The 22,630-nt window shown below is 37.2% G+C and overlaps 1 protein-coding gene and 1 pseudogene across 1 annotated transcript in view; both read left to right on the top strand.

Moving 5' to 3' along the window:
• The window catches only part of Otud7a (OTU deubiquitinase 7A), a 332,254-nt gene that overhangs the window by 137,850 nt on the left and 171,774 nt on the right, over window positions 1-22,630 (top strand).
• On the top strand, window positions 12,305-12,404 carry LOC125612534 (annotated as a pseudogene).

The following is a 22,630-nucleotide window of genomic DNA, read 5'->3' as shown; positions in this document are numbered from 1 at the left end:
AAGTGCATTCATAAACCACTGATACATAAACATACTGATTGTATAGAAATAAATAGCAACTGTGTTGGATGGGTCACAGATGGAGCTTACTTAAACAGTCTATAAAATGAGGGAAAAAAATCACTGGGCTCCCTTCTGTCTGTATCTTGAGAGCAATTTAATAGCCTTCCACGATTTGTTCTTTGTTTTGAAGTGTTTCAGTTAACTTGCTATTAATAATACCATTTACATTTTATTGAGTTTTATAAAGAGAGCAACCACATTTATTAATTTCTGGATACATAATATATTAACCTATAAGCTTAAAAATAAAGAAAATGGAGACTCTGATTGTCTATAACATGATGCAATTGGATTTTCATTAATTACAGATGACCAGTATATTTACAGTTTTGCAAAATGTTTTTTAAGAGTAAGGAGCAGCCCAAGTCTACCTGCTTTACCTTTTATAGGAAAAATGCAGTATAGCTTTCCCATGAAATAGAGCACTTCTTAAGCTGGAAAATCTAGATAAGATATAAGAAATATCTTGTCTGGGCTGAGGATGTGGCTCAAGCGGTATCGCGCTCACCTGGCATGGGTGCGGCCCGGGTTCGATCCTCAGCACCACATACAAACAAAGATGTTATGTCCACAAAAAAAAACCTAAGAAATAAATATTAAGAAATTCATATTCTCTCTCTCTCTCTCTCTCTCTCTCTCTCTCTCTTTAAAAAAAAAAAAGAAATATCTTCTCAAATGTCAGACTCTGCATTTCAATTAATTTTAAGGTGTGTTGTGTACCTATTTTAGGCCAGATACTGCATTTTAATGAACAAGCAGAACTCCTTGTCCTTATGGAAATTATATTTTAATGAGGGAGAATGGACAGTAAATACAAGATTTATGTATAATGTGCGGATTTATGTATAATGTGCAGATTGTTGGTGAACAATAATGAACAACAACAAAAAAAAAAAAAACAGAGAAGGGAAATTTAAAGCATGGGGTAGCAGGGCAGGATGGACATTTAGACTAAAGAGTCTAGGTAGCCCTTACCAAGAGGTGTGGAAGATTGGGAGGCTTGAAGAACAGGAAATGGACCATCCCAAGAAGTGAAAGGATGGGAAAGGCCTGTAGCTGGCATGTGCTAACATTTTTTTGGAAATAGTTAGGGAGAGTGCTTAGTAAAGGAGGTGAGAGAAGGAGACGGGATCACAGTGGAACAGAGTGCCATGTTATTTGGAGCATCCTAGGGTGTGGTAAGACTTTGGCATTTCCTCTGGGTAAGGATGGGACATCACTGAAGTGTCTTGGATAGAATAACTTGATCATAACTTAAGTTTAACAAAAGCACTGTGTGGAATACTATTCATTCATAAAAAATGAAACAATGTGTCTGAGCCTAGAGAACATTATGTCAAATGAATCATTATGTTAGTATTTGTCAGGCACAGACAAATACTGCATGATCTCACTCACATTTGGAACCTAAAAAAGTCAATCTTATGGAAGTTGGGAGTAGAATAGTGGTTACCAGAAGTTAAGGAGGAATGGTAGAGGGCAGGATAGGGAGAGGTTGATCAATGGATAGAAGTTACAGTTAGATAGGAAGAATAAATTCTGGTAGCTATGGTCAATAATAATGTATGGTATATTTAAGAATAGCAGAAGAGAAGATTTTGAAGGTTTCACCAATGAAAAAACAAAGGAGGTTATGGATATGCTAATGACCATAATGTCATCATTATATAATGTTTACCTGTATCAGAAGATCACATTGTACTCCTTAAAGCTATGCAGTTGTTGTGTCAGTTAAAAATAAAACAATGAACCACCAAGTGGGGGAAAGATAATCATCGTGGCTGCAAGACAGGGAGACTAGCAAGGAATCAATTGCAATAATGCAGGAGAGAATGACAGTATTTGGATAAGGACAGTAGCAGGGAGCCATGAGAAGTGGGCAGTTCTATTTTCAAAACATTTTTAGAACCCCATCAGGACTTGATGATGGGCCAGATTTAGGATGCAAAACAAAAGTGTTAAAGTTGACTAACTACTATATCTTTGGCCTGGCCAAATGAGAGACTCGGATTACCCTGATCAAATATAAAGGATATTACAAAAGGATTTGATTTGCAAAGAAATATGAGGCTCCCTGGAGCTGAGTTTTGAGTTTTATTTAGTTCTATATATTACACATTCAACTTGTGAGGAAGTAAGGGAGTACCTGGGAGCCAAAAAATGAAAAGGGATTTAAAACGCAATGCCACAACTTTCAGCAATGAACAATAAGGAGAAATATGGAGAAACTGACAAATGGAAATTATAATAAGAGACTAGATGCCTTTCAAAGTAATTTAAAACAACAAGAATAAAATAGCAATATATAGAAAATCTCAACAACAAAATAATGGGATTCTAATATATGGAGCCTGTAAAATTGCAGATTATGTAAAATCACAAGGTTCCCACTAGGTATATTTGTTTTAATTCTATTCATCTGTTCACCAATCATTTATTGAGTTCCTCCTATTGACCAATTATGTGCTTTACAGGATTACATGAGGAACAAAGAAATTTAAGTCATAGGCCCACTGCTTAAGTCTAAGCAACCAGGCATAGTGTAGAGTGTTAATAATGAGGGGGTATCATGGTGCTAGCAAATTTGGGAAGGGAAAATGACAAGAGAAAAGTTGGAGAAATGATTTAAATTGTCTTAAAAGCAGTAGGAATTATCCAGCAAAGTATAGGATGCTATAAGGAGAAGTGCAGAGAAGCATGGAATGTTTGCACAGCTTGAACTTTAGGGGGGGAAACAAGTGACCAGAGAGTAAAAAAGCATATCAGATGAATATTGGGACAATTTAAAACTCAAACTAATATAGTAATAGGTTGGTACTCATTAAATAGGTAATAATTCTTGGGGAAGAAAAATGTACCTGTCCGTGTTAATAGAAATAAATGAATTAACAGGGAAATAAAAAGGAAATAAGGATGTCTCTCTCTTTCATAGTGAAATATCAATCAATAAGTTTAAGAAATGAAGAGATTAGAAATCCCCACTTGACAACCACCAAGTCCTAATTGTTGCAGATAAGTATTTTATTGAGTGCTAAGACCAGTGTGTATTGTGTGTGGGGGGGGGGTGGTCAATGAGAAATGGAATAGCCACACCCAGTATCTTTGCAAGATACATATTAATTACAAATGGGAACTTTTCTAATTTTTAGTGGAGGAGAATAATGGGCATCATCTTAACCAAGACACCAAAATTAGCATAATTTTAGTAATGGACCAAAAGGAGGTCATATGTCCTCTGATGTTCCCTGGGACATAGCATTATTTTCATGGTATTTGTGCCAGAAGTGCATAACAGAGTCTAATCATGAAGCATCACAGGACAGACCTGAAGTGAGGGACATTCTACGCCTAATGTGTCTCAGTCATGAAATGAAAGACTAAGAAATCTTTTAGTTTTTTTTTAAATACTAGATTATAGATATGAGAATGAAATACAATTCAGGATTCATTCAGAATCCTGAAAAAAACAACTGCCATGCTTCAGAGAACATTATTGGGACAATGAGTGTCTGGCTTTTATATGGTTTTAGTGTCCCCAAGATCCATGTGTTGAAGTTTGACCCCCATTGAGAGGTATTGAGAGAGTAGACACTTAATCCAACTATGATCCAACTAAGAAGAAGTAGGGCTCATTGGCTGAATCCTGATAGCTTTATGAGAAGAGAGAGAGGGGCCAGAATGTATCCATGTTTCCCACACTGCACTGCTCAGGACCCTGACAGCAAGAAAGCCACTGACAGATTCAGCCCCTCTATCTTCCACCTTCAAATTTGCCAGCCAAAATAAACCTCTTTTCTGTATAACTCCCCTGGTCTGTGGCATTATGTTTTTAGCAACTGATAATAGACTAATACTATGGGTAAGATTTAAATTCAGTCTTTATATTCAATTCATATATAGAGAGAATGTAAAACAAATGTCGAACATTAACCTTTCTAGTTGTAAGATATAAGTTGTAATCTAGTTGTAAGATATATGGGAATTCCCTCATAGTATTTCTGTGACTTTTCTGTAGTCTAAAATTATTTCAGAATAAAAAAAATGTAAATAAGAAAGACAAGGTCAAATAAAAAGTGGCCTTTTCCACTACATTATGGATTAGTCTATAAATAGGTAATACTTCTTAGTACTTTATCCAGTAGTCCTAGTGGTCACTAATTCTTGGTGACTTATCCAGCAGTCTTCATGGTTCATTCTGAAAAGTGTAGGTCTCTGGGCTGCTTCCAGCAGGGGAGTGACTCACTCAAACCCTGTTGCTCCTGTGCACTGCTTCTGCATTAACACCATGCCAAGGGAACATGCCTTTAAGGAAGTCTTCAAGTTTTCATATCTCCTCATCTGAAAAATATTCCCCTGCAGTTGTTAGGGCAAATTTCATCATAGCACTCCCTCATCAGGGCCTCACATTGCTTCCAGCATGTTCTGGGGATGCAATAATGAAGGTATTAGAACACATGCTGTCTTGCCCTGTAGCACATTCTCATAGGTGCCATTGCAGGCCCAGGTTTGTGCACAGTTGATGACTCTCACTTCTTTCTGCCACGTTGCTTTCTGTGGAGGCTGTGTCCACTCAGCTGTTGTATATGATTTTTTGCTCCACTGCCTTTGAATGCCTTTGTGTCCCAACAAAGTAATTTTGTACAATACAGAATAAAGGTATGAATACTAACTGAATTATTGAATAATTAAATATATATACACACATGTAATTATGTACTAAATGTATATTTTAATTAGTAGACTAGGAGAATTACCAATAACCTCTCTTTCTGGTTGTTTTGGGGGGTCTGATATATATTATATAAATTGTAAAAATTGTGAAAATGAAATGTATATAATATAAAAATGGATACATCATTTTTTACAATTGAATAGCCTCCTTATAAACCAGTCTAAGCCACAATAATCCATGTATGTCTCACTCCACTATGAAAATGTGGACATCATCCATGTCTTGTGCGCCCATTTAGTTATGTGGAAATAACAATGTACTCTTTAAGAAAGGGTCACTTTGGAGCTGAGGAGAGCAATGAGATGTTCAAATATGAAGCAGAGAAATGTGTTGAATGCTATTTTCCTTTGTGATGTTTATTATCTCTTCAATATGACTTTTCTGAGTAGCTAATTCATGCTATAAATTGTGCTAGGTCCCCAGATAGAGAAGACAAAACAGGCAAGTTCCAGAACTTAAAATTCTCCAGCAAAGGGATGGATGGATGGGTGGATGGGTGGATGGATGTGTAACATTATTACAGATAATGATGGTGCTGTATAAGAAGTAGTAGATTTTGCAGTTAAATAATGGGGATGGTAGTTCAAATGGGAGAGTCAAAGAAGGCCTACTAGGGGTAGTGAAATCGAGGCAGAAACTTGAAATCAAAGAAGGAGGATGGGAAGCACTTCCAGGAAAGTCAACCATAGTAAAAGGAAGGGTTAAAAAAGTAGCCAGTGTGTAAGGGTAGATGGAAGTCTGAGCCTACATTGCTGGTTATACATAGGGGAAGCTGGTGACACAAGACAGCTGAGGTCTTGGCAAGAAGCTTAGATCTTATTTCAATAGAGTGGGAAGATATTAATGAGTTTCAAGCAAGGAATTACGTGATATAATTTACATCTTTTAAAGATCTTTCTAGCTGTATTGAGAAGAGACTGGAGGAAAGGGCAGACTGTGGTTTGCTGATGTTAGTAAAAACATTGAAGCTGAATGAACAGATCAATAACGAACTATCAAATGTCCAACCAAATGATAGGAAAGCTATTTTTCAAAAATGTGTGTAGACAGAGTTGGATTGGAGAAGTTCTTCACCAGTCTACTTATTAGCTTTACGTAAATGCTCTTTTATGGTCAATAGGTTTTTTATTGACCATCATTTTTATTGAAGAATAACATACATATAGAAAAACACATACATCAAAATGCACAGCTTCATGAGTCATAAAAATTTAAGTGTGCCTTTCTAATCACCACTCAGCTAAACAAATAGACCATTGTCTGCAACCATCCTGCTCCCTCCCAAATGCTTGCTCCCCAGCTCACCTCCTTTTTCTTCTGTCTCCTCTTTCTATAACCATGACCGTTAGCCTGTAGATTACTTTTGCCTGTTTTTTAACTTATTGTGATGAATGAAATCAAATACAAGTTGCGTATCCCATATTCAAAATGCTTGGGACCAGAAGTGTTTCAGATTTTTTATTTTTTTTAATTTGTGAATATTTGCATATACACAATGAGATATCCTAAGGATGAAACCCAAGTCTAAAGTTGAAATTTATCTATGTTTCATATACACTATGTACACATAGCCTTCAGGCAATTTGATGCAATGTTTTCAGTGCATTTGCATAAATAATGTTAGGTGTGAAATTCTTCGTTTGTGGTACTATGTCTGTGTTCAAAAGATTCAAATTTTGGAGCATTTCATATTTTGGATTTTCAGATTAATGATGGTCAACCTGTAGCATGTTTTTTGTGTACCAGCAGATCACTCATTCATACTATACTATTAGTATACTATGTGTTCATGTGTGGTTGTATTTCACAGTTTATCAATATGTGCCAATTATCCAGGTGTTCCACTGGTTATCATTTGGGTTGTGTCTAGTTTTTAGCTTAGTAATGCTACTATACCAATACTTTCCTTATCTTCTGATGTACATTTGGTTGTGTATTTATCAAATGCTGTGATTACTAGGTCTTGGGTATGTGTAGGATGCGCTTTGGTAGATATTGCTGAGTAGTGTTTCCAAGTTGTCTTACCAGTTTCACTGTAGGAGGGCTTTGGTTGCTTTGCCAACACTTGGTATTTTCAGTGTTTGTAATTTTAGGCATTCTGGTGGGTATGTAACTGTCATCTGAATTTAATTTCACTGATGATTAATTAAGTTGAGCAACTTTCCATTGATTCTTGGTCATTCAGTTGTCCTCTAGGGAAGTATCTGTTCAAATACCTTTTTACTTTCTTTTGGATTGTCGATTTCTTATTAACTTCTTCTGTATGGGTTCTGGATAATAGCCCTTTCTTTACTCTATGGATCACAATAATCTTTTCTGAGAGTCTAACCTTTTCACCCTCTTTATGATGTTTTCAAGTGAAAAAAAGTTCTTAATGAGCCTGCTTTATCATTTTAATGATAATTTTGACAGGCTGTTTCAGAAATCTTTGCCCATCCCAAGTTCATGAATAGGTTCCTCTATTGAGGCTTTATTATTTTACTCTTCACATTCAGAAATACCAACTTGGACTTGATTTTTGTGCATGCTGTGAAGTAGGAATCAACACACATTTTCCCTTATGGCTGACCCATCAACTCATCACATTTATTGTGGAAATAAATCTTTCAGTCTGCAATGGCAATTTTGTCAAATATGATCTCTTTCATAAAGCTATATGTAAAAGCATGTCAAGTTCAAGTTTGACACAGGAACATAAGTATAGTACCACAAACATGAGGTGCAAGACCAGAAGATGTCAGTTAGGAATGAATGAGCAGGAATCACTTCCCTTATTGGACACCTCAGCTGATCAGGAAGATAAAGGAGATATCAGATGTTGGGGGATATGGGTATACAGTAATCTGGGAAGGCAAACTTTTGAAAAAAGCAGTTAGAATGCTATTGTCAGCTACTTCTGTCTGGTCATGGGGGGGTACCCCTTACCTAGAGACTCCAGTGGGAATATTGAAAATTAAGTTACCCACCCCCTGGTTGGAAACATCTGGACGTCTAGAGGATGAGAAATGGGACCAGACACATTCCTCAAAGTTTCAAAGCCGGGTATGTACCTAGATTCCAAGGACCTGAGACTAGCTGTAATTGTGTGGGGGCTGTCAGGGGCTCAGTAGCAATAAAGTAGCAAGAGAGCACTAGGTGGGCATCTGATTCCTAGGATGCTGAAATTGCTAAAAGTAAAGATTAAGAACAGGCATGTAGCCACATGGGGCAAGAAATCTGAAAGGGAGCAATAAAAAGCCACCATCCTGTGCAAAAGACAGAGTGTGGAATAGGACCCCCAGGTTAAACTTCCCCTCCTCCTGCCCCTGCACCACCATCCCCAGCCCCTCTCAGAAGATGGGTGGCAAGCACAGGCCTTTTAATGCCAGGAGCATCCCTTCTGAATTCTTCCAGCTAAATGCAATTTAAAGAGGTCAGAGGAAGATAAGCTTTTTTTTAATTACATCCTCCAAGTCCTGCTCATTCAGTTTCCTTTTATTCAGGTAGATAACTTCTGACCTTCAACAGTGCCCCAAATACAGTCATATATCACTCAGGACCTATCACACCTGTGGGAGAGAAAGCCTCCAATAGTCCAGTGTCTCTTGCCCTGGACCATATCTGTGTTTCCTTGCTGCTGCACATGTTTGTTCTCCAGAAATCTTTGCCAAAGTAAAGAAAAGTAGAAACACAATAACCATATGTTGAAGTAGGCAAGGAAAATCCTCCACCAGTCCACTATCCTGGTATGATATGTGGCCTCCCAGCCACTGAAATTATACACAGAGGGAGTCACTTAAACAATGCAATGAAAGCATCTTTATCTGAGATGACAGGAACATAAAATACATTCCTCCTCCATTATTTCCAGTTGGATTGAATATGCATTGTTCTATATTGTTTAAACCTCAGTGTGAACCAGGGAACCAGCTTTCAACCTTAAAACCAACAGAGTTGTGCGAAACATCTTGCTTTGAGAGATGTCAGAGAGGTAGAGTCTTTCTCATTCTTTGTCTGCATTTTTCATTTTTCAAGACTCTGTAGGTATTGCAGATATCATCATTCCATTTAGAATTTATTTTCCCTGGGGAATCAGGAGTCTTCAGGGTGATGTATAGCAAGTGAAGTTTGCAGAATCATGGAGACTGGTGATAAATAAGGTGAGACAAGAGAAAGGGAGAAAGAAAAGAAGGAAAACAACTTTGAGCAGAGAAGCTAAAACCAAGTAATTCTATTTAAAGCCTAGGGAATAAATAAGATGTACCAAGAGGCATTGCCCAGTTTGCTTGTTGGAGTCAGCTCCTGGGAAACAGGCTAACACAGGAAGTATAACCAAATCAGGACATTGTCCTCCTCTGGGCTGCTTCCCAATGGTGTAACTGAGAGCCTGCATCCCACATCACATTTGTGTACATGAAAGTCTTTTCCATCTCTCACACCTCTGTGTAGGAAACTGTTTCCCATAACCAGTTTTGGAAATCAAGCTTTCTTCATCCACAAACTAGCCAGCTAACAAGATTTAATTTAAAGCTCCATTCACAGCTGCTCACTCTGATCCTTTTTTTTTTTTTTTGTCAAATCAATGCTCATATTTTGTGTGAGACCTCTGTGAACCATTAACAGACTATAAAAAAATAATAATCAGTATACCCAAACACTGATTTAGACTTACCACAACTACATGTGGCTTTTGATGTTGGGAGTCTTATGCTGCATACTGGGAGGTTTTCAGTCCTATTGTGCTTTATTCCCTAAGATGAGTAACTGATTTGCATTGCATGCTCTTGGAACTAACTTGGAGGAGTTAGTGCCATTTCTTTTTCAATATCCTACCTAAAGGATCTCTTTTTTTTATTATAAATTTTTTATTCTAAATTGTTATATGTGACATTATAATCCATAGTACACATATAGAGCACAATTTTTCATATCTCTTTTTGTATAAAAGTATATTCATACCATTTGTGTCTTCATACATGTACTTAGGGTAATGATTTGCCTCTTATTCCACCATCTTTTTTACACCCCTTGCCCCCTCCCTTCCCTTCCCTCCCCTTTGCCCTGTGCTAACTGAAGTTAGTCAATCCCAAAAAAACAAATGCCAAATGTTTTCTATGATATAAGGAGGTTGATTTATAGTGGGATTGGGAGGGGGAGCATGTAAGATTAGACGAACTCTAAAGGATCTCTTTTAACTTGGGATTTGATGATACAACCAAGAGAGTCTTGTTGAAAAGAATGGAACCTTCCAAATGGAGGCCAAGAATGAGAAGTTTAGTATTATCTCAAAGGCACATTGATTTAAAATATAGTGTTTTAAGAGAAAATCTGAGGTATAGTAATGCCTATAAATGAGGGGACTGATGGCTTTCATTGAAATTATAGTTGTTATTCATAGTTCCTAAGAGAAAGGGACATGCCATGTCATAGAAAGCCACAGAAAGAAACACCAGGATTGGTCAGGAGACAAAGGGTGAAAGCAGAACTGCGAGCAAGCATCCTGGTTGTATTGTTAAAGAAAGGAATGAGGAAAATAGGGTATGCAAACTTAGGATTGGCTGATTTGAATAATTGCTATGGGCTCTGGAGCATGTTGCTGTTTCAAGTTGTTTGGTACCTGGTCCTAAGGTGATTTGGGCAGATGGGTAGAAGCTTGGAATGTGAGACTCCAATGATTGGAGTTGGTTGAGGATATAGAGTCTGTATTGGTTTGTTTGCACATGAAAATTGCCTTGCCAGGAGAGTTGTTTACTATCCCTAGGAATGGGGATAGCTCTGGAAGGAGAGTGCCTCTAGATCAGCAAGACCTCAGATGTCTAAGCATTAGAATACAGGAAATATAAAGACATGGTTAATATACAACTACACCTGTAGCAAGGTGCTAGCTCATTTTGAGATGTGTAGAAGCATAGACCTGACCAGGCATGGTGTCCTGTCCAGCCTGAATAAGCCTCCTTCCCATTGCTCAATGGATTTCCACAAGCTATATGCTTGAGGGAGCTTCCTCTGCCCTACTTCATGACATCCTTCAGAGCCAGGGTTTTGCTCACCCCTAGTCTCTTCTGTAGCTCACAACTGTCCATAGTTGTTCCTAGTAATTTTGACTCCTCTCACATATTAATCTACTAACCCCAGGTGTGCAAAAACACCCTTGCTGTGGGACACTCAGTGCACACCATGGAACCCAAGTTGGGTATTGCTTCACCTGAGGACTTGGGACTAACAAAGACAATCTGTCCTCTCCATGCAGCCATTCTGGAGAAAAGATATTGAAACACCAAAGAGGTCTCCATGTCAACCCCAGTTGGCTATACTTGAGATTTAAGTACTTTGAGTAGGGAAAGGTAGCTTTTTCTGTCCCTATTGGTTAGTGCCCTGTTATAGTGGTGCTATAATATTAGATTGAATCTTTTTGCAATGTTCTGTAAAGTCTCACAATCTCCCTCCCAATTGTTCAGCAATTGGAAGGACAAGTTCATGGGTCCCCTCAACCTTGTTTCTTTGTTGACATCCCTCTCTGCAATCTTTCCTGGGTTATACCCACAAACTTTCCCCTGATACAGGGTCTGGGGTATTGCTGGTTCACTATTTCATGCCCCATTTACATTCTGGCTACAGTAGCAGTGATAATGCTGAACATAAAAGCACTTATTTATATATACCTCTTAGAGGAACTGTCTTGTCTTTTGCCATGCTCTAATTGGATTGTTGGGTCTTTTAGTACTGGATTTTGAGAGTTCTTTATATATTTTGAATACGATTTCTTTGTCAGCTATGTGGGTTACAGATATTTTATTTGGTTCCATGGCTTGTCTTTTCACTTCTTTAAAAAAAATCTTAATTGACATGTAATAATTGCACATACATATGAGATACTCTGTGGTATTTTGTTATGTACAATGTATAATTTTTTGTATTTTTGTCACCTCAAACATTTATCACTTTTTTATTTTTATTTTTTAGGTATATATGATAGCAGAGCATTTTTAAAAAATATTTTTAATTTTCATTGGACATTTATTTATTTATTTATTTATTTATTTATTTATTTATATGTGATGCTGAGAATAGAACCCAGTGTCTCAAACATGTGAGGCAAGCATTTTACCACTGAGCCACAACTCTCACCCCAACAGTAGAGTATATTTTGGCATACAGTGAATCTTTAAAATTCTCTTCTCAAGCTATTTGAAATAGCTTTTCACTTCTTAGGGTCTTTCACAAAGCAGAAGATTTCAATTTTACTAAAGCCCACTTTCTCAATTTTGTTTTTGAAGTCATGAGGCCCTATATCCCAAATGTTTCCCTCTATGTTTTCTTCTAAAAGCCTTATAGGTTTGTGTTTTACATAGAAACCCATGATTCATCTTGACTGATTATTGTATAAAATGTGATATTTAGGTTAGGTTGTTTTATTGTGGTTTTGCTGATGGGCATCCAGTTTGCAAATGGATATCCGTCTGTGGAGGAGTCTATCCTTCCTCCATTCAACTGCTTTTGTACTTTTGTTAAAAATTATATGGCCATTTCTTGCTTTAGCAAACGTACTAAAAATGGAACAATACAGAGAAAACTATCATGGCCCCTATGCAAGGATGATGTGTAACTTTGTGAAGCATATTTTATTAATGCCACTGAATCATATACTTGAAATAATTTAAATGATACATTCCATGTTGCTTTTTATATACTTTTTTAAAACAGTAATTTAATATACCAACAATGATTGAATTATAATTCAATTATAATTCACTTCAAGTTGGCAAACTGTATGATATGTGAATTACATCTCAGTAAAGTTTTATAATGTAGCCAAAAGCAAATGATAATAATAAATCAATTGGCTATAGTTGTGTAGGTATATTTCTTTGCTACAATTATAACTACACAAGTATAGTTATAATGCCTTTGTAGTTTTAATTTTGCTGTACTTGTATCTATGAACTTGTTAAGCTCACATATTAGTTCTAGGAATCTTTGTAGATTCTTTGGGATTTCCTACGTAGAATATCATGGCATTTGCAAATGTAGATGCCATGGTATTTATTTATTTCTTCCTTTGCTACCTGTATGCCTTTTGTTTCCTTTTCTTACCTTTTCACTTATTGCTCTGTCTAGAATTTCCAGTATCCTGCAGAATAAAAGTGATGAGAACAGGTCAGGCATGGTGGTGCATGCCTGTAATCCCAGAGGCTAGGGAGGCTGGGACAGGAGGATCATGAGTTCAAAGCCAGCCTCAGCAACTTAGCAAGGCACTAAGCAACTCAGTGAGACCCTGTCTCTAAATAAAATACAAAATAAGGCTAGGGATGTGGCTCGTGGTTACTGTGTTCCTGAGTTCAATCCCTGGTACCTACCCACACCCAAAAATGTGATGAGAACAGATGTCTGTGCCTTTTCCCCAACCACAGGGGAAAAGAAGTCAGTTTTAATCATTAACTATACTGTTAGCTGTTGAATTTCTGGATTTCTGTATCAAGCTAAGGAATTTCCCTTGTGCCTCTAGTGTTCTGAATTATTTTTATGATATAGTCATGTGACTTCTATTCTTTAGCCAATTAATGAGGTAGGTTACACTGATAAATGTTTGAATATTGAACCAGACTTGCACATATATCACTAAGTTCTTTTGCTTAATTTTAATCAGATTTGTTTTGTTAATAGGTTGTATGTTTCTACATATTTCGAAGATTAACCTCTTGGCTTGAAAATATTTTCTCTGATTCTTTAATTGCCTTTTCTTTTATTTATTTATTTTTTTTAATTTTTATTGTTGGTTGTTCAAAACATTACATAGTTCTTGATATATCATATTTCACACTTTGATTCAAGTGGGTTATGAACTCCCATTTTTACCCCGTATACAGATTGCAGAATCACATCAGTTGCACATCCATTGATTTACATATTGCCATACTAGTGTCTGTTGTATTCTGCTGCCTTTCCTATCCTCTACTATCCCCCCTCCCCTCCCCTCCCCTCTTCTCTCTCTACCCCCTCTACTGTCATTCATTTCTCCCCCTTGTATTATTTTTCCCTTTCCCCTCACTTCCTCTTGTATGTACTTTTGTATAACCCTAAGGGTCTCCTTCCATTTCCATGCAATTTCCCTTCTCTCTCCCTTTCCCTCCCACCTCTCATCCCTGTTTAATGTTAATCTTCTTCTCCTGCTCTTCGTCCCTACTCTGTTCTTAGTTACTCTCCTTATATCAAAGAAGACCATTTGGCATTTGTTTTTTAGGGATTGGCTAGCTTCACTTAGCATAATCTGCTCTAATGCCATCCATTTCCCTGCAAATTCTATGATTTTGTCATTTTTTAATGCAGAGTAATACTCCATTGTGTATAAATGCCACATTTTTTTTTATCCATTCGTCTATTGAAGGGCATCTAGGTTGGTTCCACAGTCTTGCTATTGTGAATTGTGCTGCTATGAACATCGATGTAGCAGTGTCCCTGTAGCATGCTCTTTTTAGGTCTTTAGGGAATAGACCGAGAAGGGGAATAGCTGGGTCAAATGGTGGCTCCATTCCCAGCTTTCCAAGAAATCTCCATACTGCTTTCCAAATTGGCTGCACCAATTTGCAGTCCCACCAGCAATGTACAAGTGTACCCTTTTCCCCACATCCTCGCCAGCACTTGTTGTTGTTTGACTTCATAATGGCTGCCAATCTTACTGGAGTGAGATGGTATCTTATGGTGGTTTTGATTTGCATTTCTCTGACTGCTAGAGATGGTGAGCATTTTTTCATGTACTTGTTGATTGATTGTATGTCCTCCTCTGAGAAGTGTCTGTTCAGGTCCTTGGCCCATTTGTTGATTGGGTTATTTGTTATCTTATTGTCTAATTTTTTTGAGTTCTTTGTATACTGTGGATATTAGGGCTCTATCTGAAGTGTGAGGAGTAAAGATTTGTTCCCAGGATGTAGGCTCCCTATTTACCTCTCTTATTGTTTCTTTTGCTGAGAAAAAACTTTTTAGTTTGAGTAAGTCCCATTTGTTGATTCTAGTTATTAACTCTTGTGCTATGGGTGTCTTATTGAGGAATTTGGAGCCCGACCCCACAGTATGTAGATCATAGCCAACTTTTTCTTCTATCAGACGCCGTGTCTCTGATTTGATATCAAGCTTCTTGATCCATTTTGAGTTAACTTTTGTTTAATTGCCTTTTCATTCTGTCATTTCCATTGTTGTCCAGAAGCTGTTTAGTCCAATGTAGTCCTGCTTCTCTATTTGTGCTTTCATTGTTTGTGTTTTGGGATCTCACTCAAGAAATCAAGAAGTTTTCCGCCTATGTTTCTTCTAGAAGTTTTACGGACTCAGGTCTTAAATTTAATTTTTTAATCCATTTTGAGTTGATTTTAGTGTATAGTGTAAGAACAATTTTTTTTCTTTTGCACGTGAATATCTAGTTTTCCCAACACTATTTGTTGAAAAGACTATATTTTCTCCTCCATGTATTCTTGGCACCCTTGTAGAGGATCAGTTGACTGTATATGTATTGCTTGCTTTCTGGGTTTCAATTCATTCCAATAGTCTGTGTTTTTTTTTTTTTTTTTTAAGTTGTAAATGGACACAATACCTTTATTTTTTTATTTATTTTTATGTGGTGCTGAGGATCGAACCCAGTGCCTCATATGGGTGATGCAAGTGCTCTTCCAGTGAGCCACAGTCCCAGCCCTGTGTATGTCTGTTTTTATGCCAGCACCATATGATTTTGATTACTATGGCTTCATAATATATATTGAAATGAGAAAGTGTGATACTTCCAGCTTTATTCTTCTTGCTAAAAAATACCTCAGCTATATAGGATATTTTGTAATTCCATAGAAATTTTAGTATTCTTTTTATTTCTGTAAAAATGCCATAGTGATTTTGATATAGATGTATTGGATTTGTAGATTACTTTGAGAAGTATGGACATCTGAACACTAGTACTTCTTCCCATTCATGCTCACTAGGCATTTTATCATTCATAAAATTTCTGTTTTGTTGAAGGCCTTTGATTTCTTTCATCAGTGTTTTATAGTTTTCAGTGTTCAGGTCTTTTACCTTCTTGGTTAAGTTTACTTGTCAGTATTTTATTATATTTGATACTATTGTAAATTGGCTTGCTTTCTTTATTTCTTTTTTGGATAGTTCATTATTAGTGCATAGAAATGCAATGGACTTTTGTAGGTTGATTTTGCATCCTGCAACTTTAGTAAGTTCATTATTATTTCCAATAGTTTTTTCTTTGCAGTTTTTCTACATATAGAAATCATGTCATCTGCAGAGATAATCCAGTAAAATTATCTGGATGCCTTCCATTATGCCTTCTTGCATAATTGCTCTGGCTAGGACTTCTAGTACTATGTTGAATGTTAAGTGGTGAAATTGATCCTCTTGTCTTGGCCTTGAACTTAGAGGAAATTTTCAGTTGTTTACTGTTAAGTTTGATGTTAGATGAAGGCTTTTCACAAATGGACTTTATTGTGTTGAGTCAATTCCTTCTAACCTTCCTTTCATTTATTTATGCTTTTATCTGAAAAGGTTATTGGAATTTTGGCAAGTGATATTTTTCTGTGTCTCTTGAGAAGAATATGTGATGTTTGTCCTTTATTCTGTTAATGTGTATCACATTGAATAGTTTGCATATATTAAACCATCCTTGCCTCATAGAGATAAACCCCACTTGGTAATATTGTATGATTCTTTTGATGACTGTGTGGTTTGATATTATTTAGTTAGTGATATTTGCATCCATGATCATCTGGTACATTAGTTAGTAGTTTTCTTTTCATATTGTATTTTTGCCTGTTTTGGTATCAAGGTGATGGTGGCCTCTTATAATGAATTTGGAAGTGTTCCCCTTTTCTGTTTTGTTGAAGAGTTTAATTTGTCTTAAAATGTTTAGTAGAGGGCTGGGGATGTGGCTCAAGTGGTAACGTGCTTGCCTGGCATGCACGGGGCGCTGGGTTCGATCCTCAGCACCACATAAAAATAAAATAAAGATGTTGTGTCCACCGAAAACTGAAAAATAAGTATTAAAAAATTCTCTCTCTCTCTCTCTCTCTCTCTCTCTCTCTCTCTCTCTCTTTTAAAAAAAAAAACTTTAGTAGAGTTCACCATTGAAGCCATCTGATCCTAGGCTTTTTATTGTTGGGAGGTGTTTGATTTCTCAGTCTCCTTTATTTGTTATTGGTCTTCTCAGGTTTTTTATTTTTTCTTTAATCAGTCTCAGTAAGTTATGTTTCTAATTATTTTTTTCTAGGTTGTCCAATTTGTTGACATGTATCATTGTTCAAAATAGTCCCTTAACATTCTTTCTATTTCCATACCATTAGTTGTAATGTCTTCTTTTTCATTTCTAATTTTATTTATTTATGTCTTCTTTTTACTTAGTCTAAGAATGTGTTAATTTTTTTATCCTCCAAAACCAAAAAAAAACCCTTAGTTTCACCAGTTTTCTCTATTGTTTTCTATTCTCTAATTTATTTCTTCATTAATATTTATTGTTTCTTTCTTTCTGCTAACTTTGGGCTAATTTGTTCTTTTTAGGTCCTCGAGGTATAAAGATTGAGAGCTTTCTTCTTTTTTAATATAGATGCTTATTAGTATAAACTTTCCTCTGAGAGCTGCCTTTCTGTATCCCACAGGTTTTGGTATATTATATTTTCATTTCCATTTGTCTCAAGATATTTTCTAATTTCCCTTTGACATCTTCTTTGACAAAACAATTGTTCAAGAGTATGTTGTTTATATTCCACATATTTGTGAATTATCCCAGTTTCATTTCATTCTGGTTGAAAAAGTGTTTGATACAATTTCAGTTTTGTTAAATTGGTTAAGCTCATTTTGTGACCCAGCATATGATCTGCCCTGAAAAATGTACTATGTGGCTTAAAAATGTGTCTTCTGTTGCCATTGGTGGAATTTTCTATATATGTCTACTAGGTTCATTTCATCTATACTACTGTTCAAGTATGCTGTTTCCTTTCGTATTTTCTGGCTGGATAATCCATGCATTATTGACAGTGGAATACTGAAATCTCCTACTATTATTGTATTGCTGTCTCTTTTTCCCTTCTCTGTCCATGGAAGCAGCCTCTGTAAATTTCTACAGCTTTACTTCCTGAGACAGCTAAGTACTTTACTTCCTGAGACAGCTAGGTACCTGAGCCACAAACTCACCCAGGTCCTTTTCCTTCTTACCATCTAAGTGTTGACTGTCCTGAGTGCCTCCCTCCTGTCCCTGGTCCCTGAGGTCTTGTTCTTGCCCTGTGCACCTCTATGCAGCACTAAAGGTCACTGCAAGGATATGATGTGCAGTGAAGACGGGGAATCCTGCTCCGCTGTGGGCAGGAACCTCGTTCATGAGAACTTTCCAGGCTGTATCCACATGGAAGTGCCACTGAACAAAATCTAGGTCCTGGTGGCCCAGTGTCAGGGGCTGATCTTGAGGACAAATACTTGTGGCACACACGCAGATATGGATCTTGTTTCCTGCTCATTCAGCTGGATTGATTGTGGCCTCGCTAGGAGGAAAAAAAAAAAAACACAAAAACTTTTCTGTGGTGAATGATTGGAATGTTTTAATGATACTGTTGTTTTTAATATAACAAAGATAGTATATGACTATTAGGGAAAGTTCAGAAAATACATAAAAGAGCAAAGATGAAATTAACAATTACTTAGAATCCTATTACTCAAAAGCTTGTGACTGATTGCATTTTTATTCCTTATTTTTATTATAAAAAATCATTACCTATGGGCTGGGGCTATAGCTTAGTAGCAGAGAGCTTGCTTAGCATGTGTGAGTCACTGGGTTGGATCCTCAGCACCACATAAAAATAAACAAATAAAACAAAGGCATTCTGTCCATCTACAACTATAAATTTTTTTAAAATCAATATATTCTCATGGGAACCAATGACTCTGGATGTGTAGTCTTGTTTTCCCCAGCTCAATTCCATCTCCCAAGATACAGTTTAACCTTCCATACTTAAAAAAAAAATTATTTTTTAGTTGTCGTTGGACTCAATACCTTTATTTTATTTATTTTTATGTGGTGCTGAGGATTGAACCCAGGGCCTCAAACTCTACAACTGAGCCACAACCTCAGCCCTTCCATACCTTTTTTTTAAAAAAACTTATACAAATATAACTATTTATAGAGCTTTACTTTATTTCATTTTGCCTTATCAAGGGCTTAAGTAATATATCCCTCTGCAAATTGCTTCTTTCAGTTAACAATAAATTGTGGACATATTCCAAATATACATACATAGTTTTATGTGTGTATGTACATATATACATACATGTGCACATACAGACATATATGTACATACCCACACATATATGCATACCCACATATATGTATATACACAAAACCCACATTTTTAAAAAAAAATATTTTTCAGTTGTCAGTGGACCTTTATTTTATTTATATGCTGTGCTGAGAATTGAACCCAGTGCCTCACATGTACTAGGCAAGCACTCTCCCACTGAGCCACAACCCTAGACCCCCAAACCCACATTTTTTAGGTAGCTGCATAGTATTTCATGGGCAGCAGGCTACATATACAAACATTGTGCACAGATATGCAATGCCATGGAGGTTTGTCTTTCTGTGATTGATATGTCTTCCTATGCTCTTTCTCTCTTCCCAGAGTGGGAAGGACAGAGAGGTTTCAACCTCAGTCTTCGAATCAGTGCTGTCCTGCACTCTGTGGCTACAGATCCTTCTTTGGAAAATTCTCAGTCTTCCCAAGCCCCTGCCTCCTCTTGGCATCCTGGCCACATAACTGTTGGACAAATACAATACTTTGGGAGCAAAGAAGGCACTTTTAATAATGAGTCTAGTTGTATCCAGGAATCTTACAGCTATTCTTGTGCTAGTCTCTACGCTAGGTGTCCATATACATCCTATTTGAGTACAGGCTGCTGCACACAGAGCAACATGGGGTATATCCAAGCCCAGTCTTCTGCTGACATTTCTGTCCGCATCTGGCAGAATTCCTGTTCTCTCCTAGGACATGTTCATGCCTGAGAATGGGTGAAGGGAATCAACTCTCTCTCTCTCTGAGTCTTGGGTGCTTCATCCTGTGGTCCTTAATAACCCTTCCCTCAACAGACATAGCTGGAAGGTGTGCCTAATGACCTCTCTGCAGAAGCACACTGAAACTTCTGGATCCTTGCTCTTCATGGGCACAGCTTAGCATGACCTGTGCCTTCCCACTCCCTCTCAGCTTTCTGCCCCTCTTCTTCCCTTTCCTGAATATCTTTCGGCACTACCCCCTCATATTCCTGCATTCTGCTTAGATTCTTTCCAGTCTTGTCCCACAATCCCAAAAAGAATCCAGTGTAATCCATCCTTTTATTTTCTCTGTCATCCTCTCTGACATTCCTCTTCATGAGGCTTTTGGCCCAGGAAGTGCATAGGACATCCATATCTATCCTTGTCTCCTTTCCCTGCCAAGTCCCTTGAAGCAGTAGGCTTTTCATGTCTTACCATCAACTCTTGAGGTTCCCCTGTTCCTGGCAGATAGTCACATTTTATGATCTAGTCTGATCTAGGTCTCCCTCAAAAGGCCCTTGAGATGCTAATGGAACTGTTGGAATTTTAAAAATTGCTTACTTGCTTTTTTATCTCCACTAATCCTGGATTTCTAGACTACGTTCTTGCTAAGGAGATTAAGAAAGGTCAGCATAGCACTGAGACTCAGAGCTGATCAGTGGTCTCTTTGATTCTAAGTGTAAGTCAGCTTTAAAGGGGAAAGCTGCAAAAGCAACATGATTTAAGGAGGAAATGTGTGAATGTTCAAAATGGTATTATCATTACAGTGGAGTATGGTTGGATAAGAATTTTTCCCACCACTTTCCTATGGGTGATGTTCAGACTTTTGCTATATACAAAAATTGCTGAGGTGGGGAAACCTTTTATAAATGTATTTTTCTTTACTAGAACTACTAATTTCTTTTTTTTTAATTTCTATAGAATAAACTCCTCAAAGCGTGATTCAAGGGCTGTGCAATTTAATTTTTAGTATCTGCTGGGACATCCTTTTTCAATTCACACCCCCACCATTAATGTATGAGGGGCTTATTCACATACATCTTCCCCACCACTGGTCTCATTCAGTAAAAAACAAAACTATCACTGCATTCCACACTTCTCTTACAACCTTATGAGATAGTAAATGATGTATTTTTTCATTCCATAATCAGCTATCTATATTCCCTCTTTTACAAGAATAGCTTTTGTCCATCATCCTCAAAGGCTACTGTTTTATTTATTTAGCAGCACTGTGAATTGAACCCAAGGCCTTGTACATGCTAAATAGTTGCTCTAATTACATTGAGCTATACCCCCAGCCCTTTTTACTTTTTATTTTGAGACAGGGTCTCACTAAGTAGCCAAAGTCTAGAACTTTTTAGCCTCTTGACTTATCCTTGCAAATTGCTGGGACTACTGGCAGGCATCTGACTCTATTGTTCTTTTTAATTATCAATTGTGTACTTTCTTCATATGCTAGTAAGTCTAAATTTAGTCAAATTTGATGGAAATGTCTCCCAATGTCTTTTTTTTTACTTTATTTACACACTTACATAAATATATATAAAATGAGAAGTGTGAATTTTTACTAAAGGACTTTAAAAGCTAAATGAATAGATAATTATACCATGCTTTTAGTCTATTTTCTGTTGTAGCAACAGAATATCTAAGACCGGGTAATATATAAAGAAAAGAACTGTATTTATTTTCCAGCCCTAGAGGTACAAGAGAATGGTGCTGGCTTCTCTTTGGCTCTAGTGAGGACCTTCTGGCTACATCACAACCTGACAAATGGCATCATGGCAGGAGCCTGTTAGGGAGTGATTGCATGGCAAAACAGGAAGCAAGAGATTCAGGCACTGGGCTTACTAGTTTTATAACAATTCACTCTTTTGGCAACTAACTAGGATCCCATGAGAACAACATTGATCTCTTCCAACAACAATGCTTGCAATGACCTACCCATCTTCACTAGGCCCTTGTTACCATTTGGATCCGGAATGTCCCCCAAAAGCTCCTATGTTGAAGGCTTGGTCCCCAGTGCAGCGAGTATCAGAGTTGGGTGGGGGAAAGTGATTTCATCATCAAAGTTCTTTCCTCATCAATAAATTAATTTATTAATGAATTTATAATTGAATGTGCCTCGGGGGGATAGTGGAAACTGTAGGACGTGGGACCTAATTGAAGAGTGCTCTTGGGGTGTGCTCTTGGAGACTTTGGATATGAGTTGTTCCCCAAAAGACCTTTTGTTAATGCAGGAATATGCAGAGGTGAAATTATTAGACTATGAGAGTATTACCCTATTACCCTAGTCAGTGGAGTAATCCATTTGATGCATTAATAATTTAAATAAACTTACTGGGTGGTAACTATAGCCAAGTGGGGTATGGCTGAAAGAATAAGGTCACTGGGGGTGTGTGCCTTTCAGGTTTATATTTTGTCCTGGTGTCTGGCTGTCTTTGTTTCCTGTTTGTCTTAGCAGCATTCTTTCACCATGTCTTCCACCATGATATTCTGCCTTACCTTGTGCCCAGAGCAATGAATTCAGCTGATCATGGACTAAAACCTCTGAAACCATGAACTTAAAATAAACTTTTCTTCCTCTAGATTAGTCTGATCAGACATTTTGATCACAGTGACAAAAACCTAACTAATATAGGGACTATTCCTTGTCCCTGGCCCTTCCTCCCCATCTGCCTTTCTCTCTTTCTCTTTCTCTTCTCTTCTCTTCTCTTCTCTTCTCTTCTCTTCTCTTCTCTTCTCTTCTCTTCTCTCTCTCCTTTCTCCCCCCCTCCCTCCCTCCCTCCCTCCCTCTCTCC

The sequence above is a fragment of the Marmota marmota genome, unplaced genomic scaffold (assembly GCF_001458135.2).
Source record: "Marmota marmota marmota unplaced genomic scaffold, marMar, whole genome shotgun sequence".
NCBI lineage: Eukaryota > Metazoa > Chordata > Mammalia > Rodentia > Sciuridae > Marmota > Marmota marmota.
This window is presented reverse-complemented; position numbering and strand designations above follow the sequence as displayed.